Genomic DNA, 14,449 nt, shown 5'->3' with positions numbered 1-14,449 from the left:
TACTTCGTCACGATTAGTAAATAAAAGCAAGTTTGTTTACTTATTTTAGAGTTGTCATTACACTTTATAAATTAATATCTCACTCTTCTACTCACCCAAATTCCGTACATCAGTGTGGACTTATTTGCATGACTGAGAGTCTTCCTGTAGAAAATGACACTTTGACTGTCACTAATCATCATAACACTGAAAAGTGTGGATTCATAACAGAATGGTCGCTTTTTATAATATTTGCTTGTCACATTAAGACGTGGCAGTACTATGTTATTTCCCTGTGCATTGTTATTTCCGAATTTATGTAACCTCTCAGGCTGCGAAAAAGATTAACTTCTTTTAGGACACGTAACCTGTATCCATATCTGACGTTTAAATCACATATTATGTGAGTTTTCATGGAGCACAGTATCAGAATTTAGGTAAGGAGCGGCAGCCATGTTTAACCACTGTTGCATGAGGTGACGAGGTTCAGCCACGGGAGTGGCGTGATCATTCCAAGTGAGCAGAAACTGTTATAACACATCTTTCAACAAAAACACAAGGGTGAATTCTTGTGCCTCAATGCGAATTCCCTAAGAAACATGTTAATAACACTAATGTCAAGTGACCTTCGGTGCTTACAGACTGCTGTAGAGCAATTCTGATATTATTTCAGTTAAAATATTCGTTAAATCGTGGTAACTACATTGTGTGGACAGTAAAGAAGTATTTTTTGTGCGTTTATTATAAAAACGCATAGTATTCTTGAAAATTAACAACTGTAAAATCTTGACGCTGCACTTATTTTTGTTTTACGAATCAGGAATCACGTTAACGTTATCTATGAGACAACCGTGATTAGATTGTTTCCATCTTCCCTCTCTGGCAGCAGATGTAAGTGCTTCCTTTGTAACGTTTTACCAATAATAATCGGACCAGTATCCAGAGTGAGATTTTCACTGTGCAACGGAGTGTGCGCTGATATGAAACTTCCTGGCGGATTAAAACTGTGTGACCGACCGAGACTCTAACTCGGAACCTTTGCCTTTCGCGGACAAGTGCTCTACCATCTGAGCTACCGAAGCTCGACTCACGCCCGGTCCTCACAGCTTTACTTCCGCCAGTATCTCGTCTCCTACCTTCCAAACTTTACAGAAGCTCTCCTGCGAACCCTGCAGAACCAGCACTCCTGAAAGAAAGGATATTGCGGAGACATGGCTTAGCCACAGCCTGGGGGATGTTTCCAGAATGAGATTTTCACACTGCAGCGGAGTGTGCGCTGATATGAAACTTCCTGGCAGAGTGAAAATCTCATTCTGGAAACATCCCCCAGGCTGTGGCTAAGCCATGTCTCCGCAATATCCTTTCTTTCAGGAGTGCTGGTTCTGCAGGGTTCGCAGGAGAGCTTCTGTAAAGTTTGGAAGGTAGGAGACGAGATACTGGCAGAAGTAAAGCTGTGAGGACCGGGCGTAAGTCGAGCTTCGGTAGCTCAGATGGTAGAGCACTTTCCCGCGAAAGGCAAAGGTCCCGAGTTCGAGTCTTGGTTGGGCACACAGTTTTAATTTGCCAGGAAGTTTCATCGGACCAGTATGTTCAAAAATGTGTTTCATTTTAGAAAATGATCAATCATCCAATTGTCCTGCTTTCATTATACACTCCTGGAAATTGAAATAAGAACACCGTGAATTCATTGTCCCAGGAAGGGGAAACTTTATTGACACATTCCTGGGGTCAGATACATCACATGATCACACTTACAGAACCACAGGCACATAGACACAGGCAACAGAGCATGCACAATGTCGGCACTAGTACAGTGTATATCCACCTTTCGCAGCAATGCAGGCTGCTATTCTCCCATGGGGACGATCGTAGAGATGCTGGATGTAGTCCTGTGGAACGGCTTGCCATGCCATTTCCACCTGGCGCCTCAGTTGGACCAGCGTTCGTGCTGGACGTGCAGACCGCGTGAGACGACGCTTCATCCAGTCCCAAACATGCTCAATGGGGGACAGATCCGGAGATCTTGCTGGCCAGGGTAGTTGACTTACACCTTCTAGAGCACGTTGGGTGGCACGGGATACATGCGGACGTGCATTGTCCTGTTGGAACAGCAAGTTCCCTTGCCGGTCTAGGAATGGTAGAACGATGGGTTCGATGACGGTTTGGATGTACCGTGCACTATTCAGTGTCCCCTCGACGATCACCAGTGGTGTACGGCCAGTGTAGGAGATCGCTCCCCACACCATGATGCCGGGTGTTGGCCCTGTGTGCCTCGGTCGTATGCAGTCCTGATTGTGGCGCTCACCTGCACGGCGCCAAACACGCATACGACCATCATTGGCACCAAGGCAGAAGCGACTCTCATCGCTGAAGACGACACGTCTCCATTCGTCCCTCCATTCACGCCTGTCGCGACACCACTGGAGGCGGGTTGCACGATGTTGGGGCGTGAGCGGAAGACGGCCTAACGGTGTGCGGGACCGTAGCCCAGCTTCATGGAGACGGTTTCGAATGGTCCTCGCCGATACCCCAGGAGCAACAGTGTCCCTAATTTGCTGGGAAGTGGCGGTGCGGTCCCCTATGGCACTGCGTAGGATCCTACGGTCTTGGCGTGCATCCGTGCGTTGCTGCGGTCCGGTCCCAGGTCGACGGGCACGTGCACCTTCTGCCGACCACTGGCGACAACATCGATGTACTGTGGAGACCTCACGCTCCACGTGTTGAGCAATTCGGCGGTACGTCCACCCGGCCTCCCGCATGCCCACTATACGCCCTCGCTCAAAGTCCGTCAACTGCACATACGGTTCACGTCCACGCTGTCGCGGCATGCTACCAGTGTTAAAGACTGCGATGGAGCTCCGTATGCCACGGCAAACTGGCTGACACTGACGGCGGCGGTGCACAAATGCTGCGCAGCTAGCGCCATTCGACGGCCAACACCGCGGTTCCTGGTGTGTCCGCTGTGCCGTGCGTGTGATCATTGCTTGTACAGCCCTCTCGCAGTGTCCGGAGCAAGTATGGTGGGTCTGACACACCGGTGTCAATGTGTTCTTTTTTCCATTTCCAGGAGTGTATGATACTAGTAATTTCTTGCTTTTTTAAATTAGGATGGAAGCGACTTGGTTGTTTGCGATAAGCCCTCTACCGTTATTTATTTTATTTTTTGAAAGTTGAACCCTCATCTTAATTCAAACTCCGATTAACATTCCACAAAATAATTTCTTTTGGAAGAACAGTAGCTACGTACACAGATATTCATTATCATGCACGCCATTAACCAAAACGACCATTTTGGTCTGAATTTCATTTGCATTTAAATTAAAAAAAATCCACTGAACTTAACTTCATTCCCCGGTCGGAGTGGCCGAGTGGTTCTAGGGGCTACAGTCTGGAACCGCGCGACCGCTACGGTCGCTGGTTCAAATCCTGCCTCGGGCATGGATGTGTGTGATGTCCTTAGGTTAGTTAGGTTTAAGTAGTTCTAAGTTCTAAAGGACTGATGACCACAGCAGTTAAGTCCCATAGTGCTCAGAGCCATTTGAACCATTAACTTCATTCAAATTGAAAATAATCAACTGAAATTTAAAAGAAATGTATCTTTCATTTTTAATGCCTATGAAGTGAATTCTTTTGTTTGAGACTTTAAATATACATGAACAGGAAAAGTAATTAGATTATTCGGAAGGGAACAACTTCGCATGGCGACCACTCATTAGGACTTAAATTTAACTTTGTTAGGTTTCATATATTTACAGATTTTGTTGACAAGTTACTGCAAATTGTATTCTTTTTCTTATTCACATACGCCGATAACAAGACGATCTGATGTGGTGAAACAAATTAAATAAACGACAGTAAGTAATGAAACGGATGAAGAAAAGAATTTATAAATTTCCCAAGATAAAATCTGCCAATAGAAATATTTTTACAATGAACTAAAACACATAGCCACACATAGGGTAGTGATATCATATATTACTCCTCTGCCTATGCGTGTGAGGAAGATAGAGATTATAATACAACCATCAAATAATTAAGTAGGTGGGTGACAAGTGCTACTCTTAGATAAAAGGGTTGACAAGCAGAGGAATTCGTGGCCGGCCACATCAGACCAGTCAGAAGCCTCATATTACAAAAAAAGCATGGGATAAGGTTTTGTCAGTCAGATAGATACTTCATGCTCCATAGTTTATCCCAGAACCAGTTTTACAACTTGATAACTATTTACGGTACTCATGAGATTAGAGTCAATAAGATGGCTAACTTGGTGTGCAGCTTGAGCAATATGGAATAGCACTATTATCTTGTTTCTGCAGATTGATAGTTTCTTGAAAATTCGCACTCTGAGCCGGCTGTGTATGTATGATCATCAATATTTTGTCCGTACTGAGCCAAACGCCTGCTTCGCAGACGTGAAATTTATCTTAACTCTGCTTCTATAAGTAACTAATATTTATTGTTGTACAAAAATGTGTGAATTCCTAAGGGACCAGCTGCTGAGGTAATCTGTCCCTAGACTTACATACTACTAAAACTAACTTATGCTAAGAACAAGACACACACACCCATGCCTGAGGGAGGACTCGAACCTCCGGCGGGAGGGGCCGCGCAATCCGTGACATGGCGCCTGAAACCGCGCGGCTATTATTGCTGAAATTTACTGCACAGACGTGCACATTATTTTGTGGCTTTTATGAATGCGCATTTTAGTGAAATAGTAATTCATTTCGGCTGTTTCACAGCCGTGTATATAAAGCTGCAAAAAATTAATATTAATTTTCCAAATGCCGATTAATACTATTTGTTGTAAATTTCTGCCAGTGCACTTATGTCGTGCTGTTGAATCATATCACAAAACGGTTCTGGTAAGTAGGGCTACTCTTATTACCTTACTGCGTATGTGCTCGGTACTGTGACCGATGATAGATGGCTTTCTGACTACATTTGAGTGTGGAAATTTAATAGTCGTGGAGAATCTTGTTGGATGAGGTGTTAATTAGTATCAAGGCTATCCTGGAATTTCATGCATAGTGACATATTTTGTACGACTTCCATGTATATTCACAAGTGTGTATTTATACACATAGGTATACGTTCCCCAAAATGATAAAAAATTGCCCAATGTATATCGTACGAATTTGGAAGGTAGAGATTGCAGCCTCTGTTAAGGAAATGCTGTCCTGGAACCGAGGTAGTAATTTCAAGCTGTTACCAAGCTGGATGACCAGAGGCGTCAAAGTACCAACACAGCAGAAAGACAGGAAGACAGGAAGACTACGGCGTATGTGGCCTGGCTACCTCATGCCCACGACGAGATTCTGTGATGACTTTAATGGAAGAAACCAATTATATAGCTTAACAAGTACTGGCCAGGGCTATATAAATATTCATCGTTTACGATCCACCGGCATCCAGCTACGAGTATGGAACCATGATGATCCACAGTCTTCACTTGTAGTGATCTATGAGTTCCCTGGGTCTACACATTTTCTCCTGTGGATGTAGACACTGCCAGCCATATTTCTATGCTTATGCAGAGGAAAATATTAAGAATTAGTTTTTTGGATGGTGGTGTGCGTATGCGTCCACCTTCATTTGTGTGAGCAATCTTCTTGCTGCCAGCACTATCCATGTGTGTAGACTCCTTGTGACTCCTCCTCTGCACGAAGTCTGCATCGTAGTAATGCTCGCCCTGGCAGTCTAATCACAAGGCTGCTGGAGACCATTGTGAAGTATGGGTGACGCAGCGACTCAGTCAGCAGGGTTTACCACCTGGTGATATCGTAGATGTTGAGGCCATTGCTTCCCTTGCTGGAATCCGCCTGCAGCTGCGGGCATGTGCTGGATAGTGCCTCCCTCAGCAGGCGTGCATACCGGTGCCCTGCAGGCACATTCTGTCTGGATCGATGTCACACATACTAATGTATACTGAATAATAAATACTGGTTTGTCAAAACTGTTTCACTGAAGGCACATCGATTATCTAGTAGGCACCAACTCATAGCACAACTGTTCCTAGGTAATATTATTTACGTTCAACGAGTTGTGAGTACTGTAACTTTGCAGGACACTAGTTAACATGCTTCCAGGTAGTCGACACAGTACTTTGAGTCACGTTGGGCGTCGATCCGGCATAAGGATTAGTGTAATTTTTTGTACCCCTATCTGTTTATGATTGGTATCCTTCATTCATATTGTGTTGTTTGATTGAGGTTGCACAAATGCTAGAAACACAAGCCATGAAAGGTGCAGGAAACGATTATGGTTTTTGCGAGAGAGTTTGCGGTGCTAAATTGAAAAAGAATGAAGCAATTCAAAGGGAGGAAAACACTTCAAAGGCCGTTAATTGGCATAGACAACCGGTAGAGGAATAAGTTTTCGTTTGTGTTCCTGCCACTTCCGTCCATCCTGTTACAGCCAATCTACTAACGCTTTTTTCGGATAAATCCACCGACGATGTGTCAGTGTTTCTTAGTGACTTAGATGCTACCGCTAAGTTCGGTAGTCAAATGGGACGCAGATGTACATGGCTAAGTCGATGATGTAAAAGCTTGTGTCTTCGTGTATCATATGGGGTTAAATTAGGCACAGGTATTTGAGCGGCTAAATGAAGAGCTTTGTCATCGTTACCACAAACAAAATGGCACGAAGTTTCTATGAAAACTTAATGGATTGCTTCAGGGAAGAGACGAGTCAGTAGAGGCGTTCGTGGACAGAATTATGAGAATGAATGCTCAAATCTACGGGGGTCGACACAGAACGTGTAAGCAGATAGAATTATTCTCCAGGAGATGGACTGTAGGACCCTGGATGCCTTTTTGAGGAGACTTGTGATATGCCGAGGAGAGTAAAATTGGGAAACCTGGAAGATTATTTTTATTGCTGCGCAACCCGAAGAGGTCGACATTCCGACCCAAGGACAAAATGAACGAATATAATATTCTAAGAGGAGAAATGCTACAAGTGTGGATGTACGGGCCATGTTAGAAACAATGTCGTCGACCTTAATGCTATGAGTGCAGAGTAGTGGGACGTCGAGCGCATGGTTGTTGAAATAAGAAGCAAAATGGTCACCGTAGTGATTAGCGTTTGTTAATAAGCCAGTGGGACTGCCTTAACCGCCGGACGGTGTTCCCTACAGAATAGACTAGTGCAAAGGTGGAATGCAACATAGATTTTAGTGGACATAGGGTATCATGTGTCGGTAGTTAATCTGAACCTCCCAGGTAGACAGAGAATAAGTCTCCACAATTTATGCTACGTAAACTAATGGGTAGTTAGATGGCATTAGTGGGTTCAAAATTGCTCAGTTTCAGTGCTGCAGCAAGGAATTTTCGGGAGTATGTGGAAGTACTGTCACATGTTGGTGATGGATACTGTGCTATCCTAGAGCAAGCCTTTCTGGATAAGTATCACAAAACAAAAGATCGGCTGCAGCATACCGTCGAATTTACTGCGTCATTGCTCCAGCTTGGAACAATGACCGAAAATTTACTTTGTCGCAAGGTTAACCAGTCACGAAAATGATACCAAATAAACTGCAGATACAAGCATTAAAGCTCAATACACATGCTGTGTCAAGTGATAAAGTGATAAGTTACTCTGACAAGGAACCCCTTGAGTGCGAGGTCGCATGTTCAATCCTCAGTAAGGCTCATTTGAAAGTATTGCGGTAATAATTATTTCAGAAAAAATATTGGCCGGGTTGCTCTACATGTGCATGACGAGGGTTACAGAAAATGAGAATCCGGGAGGTATGGAGATCAAACTTTTGTGGGATATATGTATTACATTTCACAGAATGGGCATCGTTGACAATCAAGAAATGTTCAAAATAAATCATTAACTTGCACCATCAACACCTAATGAAAAATGGCACACCACAGTGATAAAGTTTCACACCATCAAGATCGAAAGGGAACAAACCTTGCAGGACATTCAGCTAGGTATCCACTTTTAAATAATGCAAATAGAATCATATTGTTGTAACGAAGTGATGGGAACTGATGGAATGTGATCGCACGCAACCGAATGTGAAATAGTCTGTCGTGAAGGTTATTGTGAAACTGGAAATCGTTTAAGGCGCAGCTGCAGAGAATGCGTTAACATGTTTTATAGGGACAGAAAAACAAATGTCCATAGGCTGAATTTGTTCATTGCTTCCAGATGGTATCAAGTGCAATGACACACACTTTTTCAGGTGGAATAGTTTGCTCTAAAGGAGTATTATTTTCATACACAGGTGAGGAATCAAGCAAAATCAAGCTCTTGAGACCATCTACTGGCCAAAAGCAGTGCTCATACCACAGTTGTAGTTCTCTTATACCCATATTTCCACTCTTGCTTACAGTGACATAAATATTCCCTATTGTCCTTGCAACTTATAGTGCTGTGGCTGTAGATATAAGGCAGTGTTTGCTTTCTCTTTCGTTGCCATTGCCCTGTTTTATATCAACGCCACTAGTACTGTAGCACTGTTATTAGTTACTTTTCGAGTAAGTAGTTAACTACGCCCCTATATGTATGCCCCCCTGCATGACAGACATGTTGTGCAAGAGCAGTATCATCCAGCTTTATCGACTGGCTTTGCATGGCCACCTGTACATCAGAGACAAATAAATGATTTTCAAGTAACTGATGTGTAGCCCGCCCCTGCAAGACAGGAGTGTTGTGCGATTAGTATCGACCTGTTTCCTAGAGCTCTAATGCAGGGGTTACACATCACTTTGTGCAGGTATGGAGAGGTTCAGATGAATAGCAGAGGGGTGGACAGAGCAAGGCGGAGGATGAAACAGACAGAAAGAGGGGAGGAGGACGAGATGCATGAGACATGTGAAAGACAGAGGGCTAGTGGTCAGGTGTAAAAGGAAGGAGAGTGTGGTGGAGATGGAAAGAAGGAATAGGAGGATATAGTCAGATGAAGTAAGGAGGCAGACATGGTCAGGGAGATGAGATAGAGGAAATGGACAAAGAGAGAAGAAGAGGAGATGAAGCAGCAGAGTGGGAAGGAGGAGACAGACGGAGGTGGAAGGATGAGAAGGACAGACAGATTGAGGAAGAGGTGGACGCAGAGAGTGGGAGGAGGAGTTGTGTTCAATATGTTTTTTCAACACATATGCTGGTGAAGTTGCAACGTAAAGGGTAGCAATTAATAAATCCCAGACAAATGAGTTATTATTTGTGAACTACAGAAATAGGAATAATCTAATGACAGAAAAAGTTAGTTTGACTAAAAGTGAAAATGTTTAGCAAAAGGGGAAGTTGTCTCATTCAACGAGACGTAAAGTTTTCCCCTTCAGTAATTGCTACACACACAAATGTTTTAAGGCGTGACTGCATATCAGTAACAGCCCATAAAAACAATCTTTTTATTCAGCCTGTATTAGTATACTCAACAATATGTGTGAATTAATAAATATCTTTGGACAATATTAGGATAGAAACATTTGCCTCGGTACCTAATTTATCAGTGTATCTGCCTGATATTTGGAGGATATGGGTTCGGTTCCCAGCACTGCAAACGTCCTTTCTAAGATGGCTGCCACATGGCAAAGTCAGCCTTGTGATACCAACTGAGGAACTATCTGAGTGAGTGAACCAAGACCTGGGAGGCTGACAATGTGCCTGAGAGCGTTGTGCCGACTCATACCCCTCCACTTTGCATCAGAACGACGCTATTGCCAGAGAACAACAGGGTGGACGGTTGATACTAAATTGTGGACTGGGCCAGCAAACGGAGGCTTAGCTTTTCAACTGAGATCTGCAACAAATGATGTGACAAGGAAGGAAGGTCTGTATCAGCAAAATGTTTCTCAGTAGTTGCAGATCTCTAAACTGGGAAAACTAACAAGGAATACGTTTCGATGCATTGTTTCTGAATCATTTTCTTTTTGTCGATGACGTAGTTGCTACTACAAATAAATTTCGTCTAGGACCAACAATAGCAGTCATTTGGAAAGTAGCCACAAAAAAGTATTATCGTAAATCAAAATTCATTATAATCACATATCAAGAACTACATTTCAAGAATCATAGAACGAAATGATGAGTTTTTAATATATTTTGTATGGGATCTAAAAATTTAAAAACATCTCTCACACCGGCCTGATTTAGCTTCACTGATCAGGATAGTAAAAAGATGCGTATATTAAGGGAATTTTCATTGACAAAGCAGGCTTATCACATTCACACAGTTCAATACTGTTCTATCCTGATTAAATTAAGCTTAACTTAAATTCCATAAGGCAGTGAAGCAATTTCGAAGTCTCGGTGCGACGAAAATTGTCAGTCGATCTCCTGGAAACATTTGTAATAATTATTAACTTTCGGTGATCACATGGGGAAGACCGGAGATCTGCTGGTAAGACCGTGTTAGCCTATTTATTTGAAGTAACTGGATATCTTGAGCACACAAAACGGAAGGTTCGTCCAGTGTAAATCAGACGTTCCCCACTGATCCCGTGCAACACAGCGTAGTAAGCAGACACTGTCAATAATAAACAGTTAAATAATACGCGAACACACTTACTTTAGTTTAGTTCATGTATTAAATTCCTTCTCATACAGAATCTCATCAAGATGGCGACTAGCTCAACAGTACATACATATACATCCTTCTTTCAGACTAATCGGCAAGAAGTCCACTATTCTTTTTCCTAAGAGAAAAACATAGATAGCAGAGAAGCTATTCAATGGAGTAAATGGACGCTCCAAGGAATAATTGGGCTTGACACTACTTTGCCTTGATAATCGGTAAGATAAGAAGAGATATTTCGAGATATGTACTGAGTTATATGATTTATAAAATTTCTGTAAATATCGCGGAGAGACCGCTGCAAGAGACATTACAAGTTCTTCTAGTTAGATTAAAACTGAAGAAACTGCAAAAAGGTGGGAATTTAAGGAGATGGGACCTGGATAAACTGAAAGAACCAGAGGTTGTAGAGAGTTTCAGGGAGAGCATAAGGGAACAATTGACAGGAATGGGGGAAAGAAATACAGTAGAAGAAGAATGGGTAGCTTTGAGGGATGAAGTACTGAAGGTAGCAGAGGATCAAGTAGGTAAAAAGACGAGGGCTAGTAGAAATCCTTGGGTAACAGAAGAAATATTTAATTTAATTGATGAAAGGAGAATATATAAAAATGCAGTAAATGAAGCAGGCAAAAAGGAATACAAACGTCTCAAAAATGAGATCGACAGGAAGTGCAAAATGGCTAAGCAGGGATGGCTAGAGGACAAATGTAAGGCTGTAGAAGCTTATCTTACTAGGGGTAAGATAGATACTGCCTACAGGAAAATTAAAGAGACCTTTGGAGATAAGAGAACCACTTGTATGAACATCAAGAGTGTGGTGTCACTGCCAGACACCACACTTGCTAGGTGGTAGCTTAAATCGGCCGCGGACCATTAGTACGTGTCGGACCCGCGTGTCGCCACTGTGTGATCGCAGACCGAGCGCCACCACACGGCAGGTCTCGAGAGACGTACGAGAACTCGCCCCAGTTGTACGACGACGTTGCTAGCGACTATACTGACGAAGCCTTTGCTCTCATTTGCCGAGAGACAGTTAGAATAGCCTTCAGCTAAGTTAATGGCTACGACTTAGCAAGGCGCCAATTGTCACAGTGCATGTATCTTACGAGTCTCATTTGTATAGTCAAGAGAGATGTATCACAAGGATTGATTAAAAGTTAAGTATATTCCACAGACGTATTTTCTTTATAGCAGTCATAACGTATCCTGTTCCAGACTTGACGCCAGTCGGCGTGTGTGTACGCGTGCGTTTCGGCTTCCTCCTCAGTGTGGCGTGACTAGCTCGTTACGCCACAACAGATTGGCGACGAGCGTAAAAACGGTCTTCGTTCTTCTTGCTTTGCTTACATTACTTGTGTCATGGCTTCGCCAGATGTACTGTCCGAATTTTATCGCTTGCAGAATCAGCAGACGCAGGCGTTATTGGATGCCCTTGGACAGCTCGTCCAGGGTCAACGTGCGCTGCACCCCGATGCGGCCGCCGCCGTTTCATCGCTACTGCAGCCACAACACGCCGTTGCACCATCCTTCCATAATTTTGATTCAACGCAAGAAACGTGGCCAGAATGGTCACGCCAGTTTGGCTTCCATCTAGCCGCATACAGAATTCAAGGTAATGAGCGGCAGCCATTTTTGCTTTCCTGTGTCGGTGTGTCCACCTACCGTGTGATAGTGAAATTGTTTCCCCGACGCGACATAGCAACTCTGTCCTACGAAGAAATTTTGTCTGCTTTAGATGCCTATTTCAGAGAAACAGTTAATGTAGTTGCCAAAAGGTATACGTTCTTTCGTACCAAACGTACGGCCGGTCAGACTAATAGGGAGTGGGTTGCAACATTGCAAGGACTTACTAGGGATTGTGAATTTGCATGTGAATGTGGACTTCCGTATTCAGATACTATGCTGCGTGATGAAATAGCACAGAACGTTTCTGATATTCGCATACGGGAACAGATTTTGAAACTAGTTAATCCCTCCCTTCAACAAGTGATAGACATATTGGATAGGCAAGACACACTTGACTTTGCTCAGGAATCATTTGAAACTTCGCCAGCAGTGTGTCGCATTGACCGGCCCGCCGGGCGCGCAGCACGGGACGTTAAACGGCCCTCGCGCATGTCAGCGCAGCTGTAGCCTAGCTCGCAAACACGTGTGCCGCGTAAGCATGCCAATGCAGTTCTACAATCTTGCCCGCGGTGTGCCACTAGACATTCGCGTGACAATTGCCCGTCACGCCAAGCTATTTGCTTTTACTGTCATAAGAAAGGACATGTTCAAAGTGTTTGCCAGAAAAAGCTAAGATCAGACAATCAAAACCATTCCAGGCCCTTTGCTTCACGCCGGAATCGAACCAGGGACAATCAGGCTCGTGAACCTTCGCCCATGGACATTCATGTAGTTCATTCCACCCCGTCCAGTGCCGCTTTATCTAACAGTGACTGTGTTCGTCCCACAAAAAGTATGCGTCGACGTCGCCGGAAATCCCGTAAAGTCGCAAGTGCTTCTGTACCTGTATCAGTTCAAATTGCACGTGAAAGTCGCTCTTGTCGTCAGCAGGACAATAAACTTTTTGTAGACTTAGACTTTGGAGGCAAAGTGATACCATTCCAGCTCGATACCGGAGCTGCAGTTTCATTGCTCAATCAAGACACGTACAAACAGCTGGGCAAGCCTCCGTTGCGTGCCGCAAATGTTCAGCTCAATAGTTATTTAGGACAGCAGATACCTGTGTTAGGACAGTGCAGCCTTCTTGCCACATACAAGGGACAAACAAAACTTGTGTCATTTTACGTTCTTCGTTCTTCTACGGCAGTGAACTTGTTTGGTTTAGATTTATTTCAGTTGTTTAACATGTCTATCGTAAATAAGGTCCTATCAGTGAACCAGACTGTGCCTTCAGACAGTGTTTCTCGTCTATGTGAGGAATTTGCAGACATTTTTGCACCGGGCCTTGGTTGCGCTAAGAACTATGAAGCACATTTGGAACTCAAAGTGGACGCGCAACCGAAATTTTTCAGAGCGCGCAATGTTCCCCACGCATTGCGTGATGAGGTCGCAAGAACATTACACGGTTTAGAATCTCAAGGTGTAATTGAACGTGTGCTGGCTTCTCTCTGGGCCTCACCCTTAGTAATTTTGCCAAAACCTTCCGGAAAATTGAGACTTTGCGTGGACTTCAAGGCAACTGTGAACCCACAACTTGTGACTGCTACTTTTCCTTTGCCACGCCCGGAAGATCTTTTTGACAAACTGTGCCCGGGAAAGTATTTTTCGAAATTGGACCTAGCAGATGCGTACTTGCAAATACTGGTGGACGCAGAATCCCAGCGCGTCTTGGTGGTTAACACGCATCTTGGATTGTACCGATTCAAAAGACTGCCATTCGGGTGTGCATCCGCCCCTGCATTGTTTCAGCAATATTTACAAACTGTTTGTGCGTCGGTCGCTACTGCTGCGAACTATGTGGACGATATTGTGATTTCCGGAAAGACAGAGGCCGAACATTTAGCCAACCTACGAACGTTATTTCAGGTCTTGAGACAAAATGGTCTTCGCTTGAGGAAGGACAAATGTGTGTTTTTTGCTCGTGACTTACCATATCTGGGCCATGTCATAAATGCACAAGGCATACATCCGAGTCCAGAGCACCTCCGTGCCATACAGGAGTTGCCTTCGCCACAAAATGTGAAACAGCTACAGAGTGTGTTGGGAAAATTTAACTACTATGCACGGTTTGTGCCGCGCGCTTCTTCCATTTCAGCTCCGCTTCATCGCTTACGCCGTAAAGGTGTTCCGTTCGTCTGGACGACGGAATGCGACCGCGCCTTTCGCCGGTTGAAATCGGCGTTGCTTTCAAATACTTGCCTTACGCCATTCGATCCCCAGAAACCCCTTTTGTTGATGGTCGATGCATCGGAATTCGGGATCGGTGCTGTG

The sequence above is a fragment of the Schistocerca nitens genome, chromosome 2, assembly GCF_023898315.1.
Source record: "Schistocerca nitens isolate TAMUIC-IGC-003100 chromosome 2, iqSchNite1.1, whole genome shotgun sequence".
Taxonomy (NCBI): Eukaryota; Metazoa; Arthropoda; class Insecta; order Orthoptera; family Acrididae; genus Schistocerca; species Schistocerca nitens.
Note: the sequence above shows the minus strand (reverse complement) of the source record.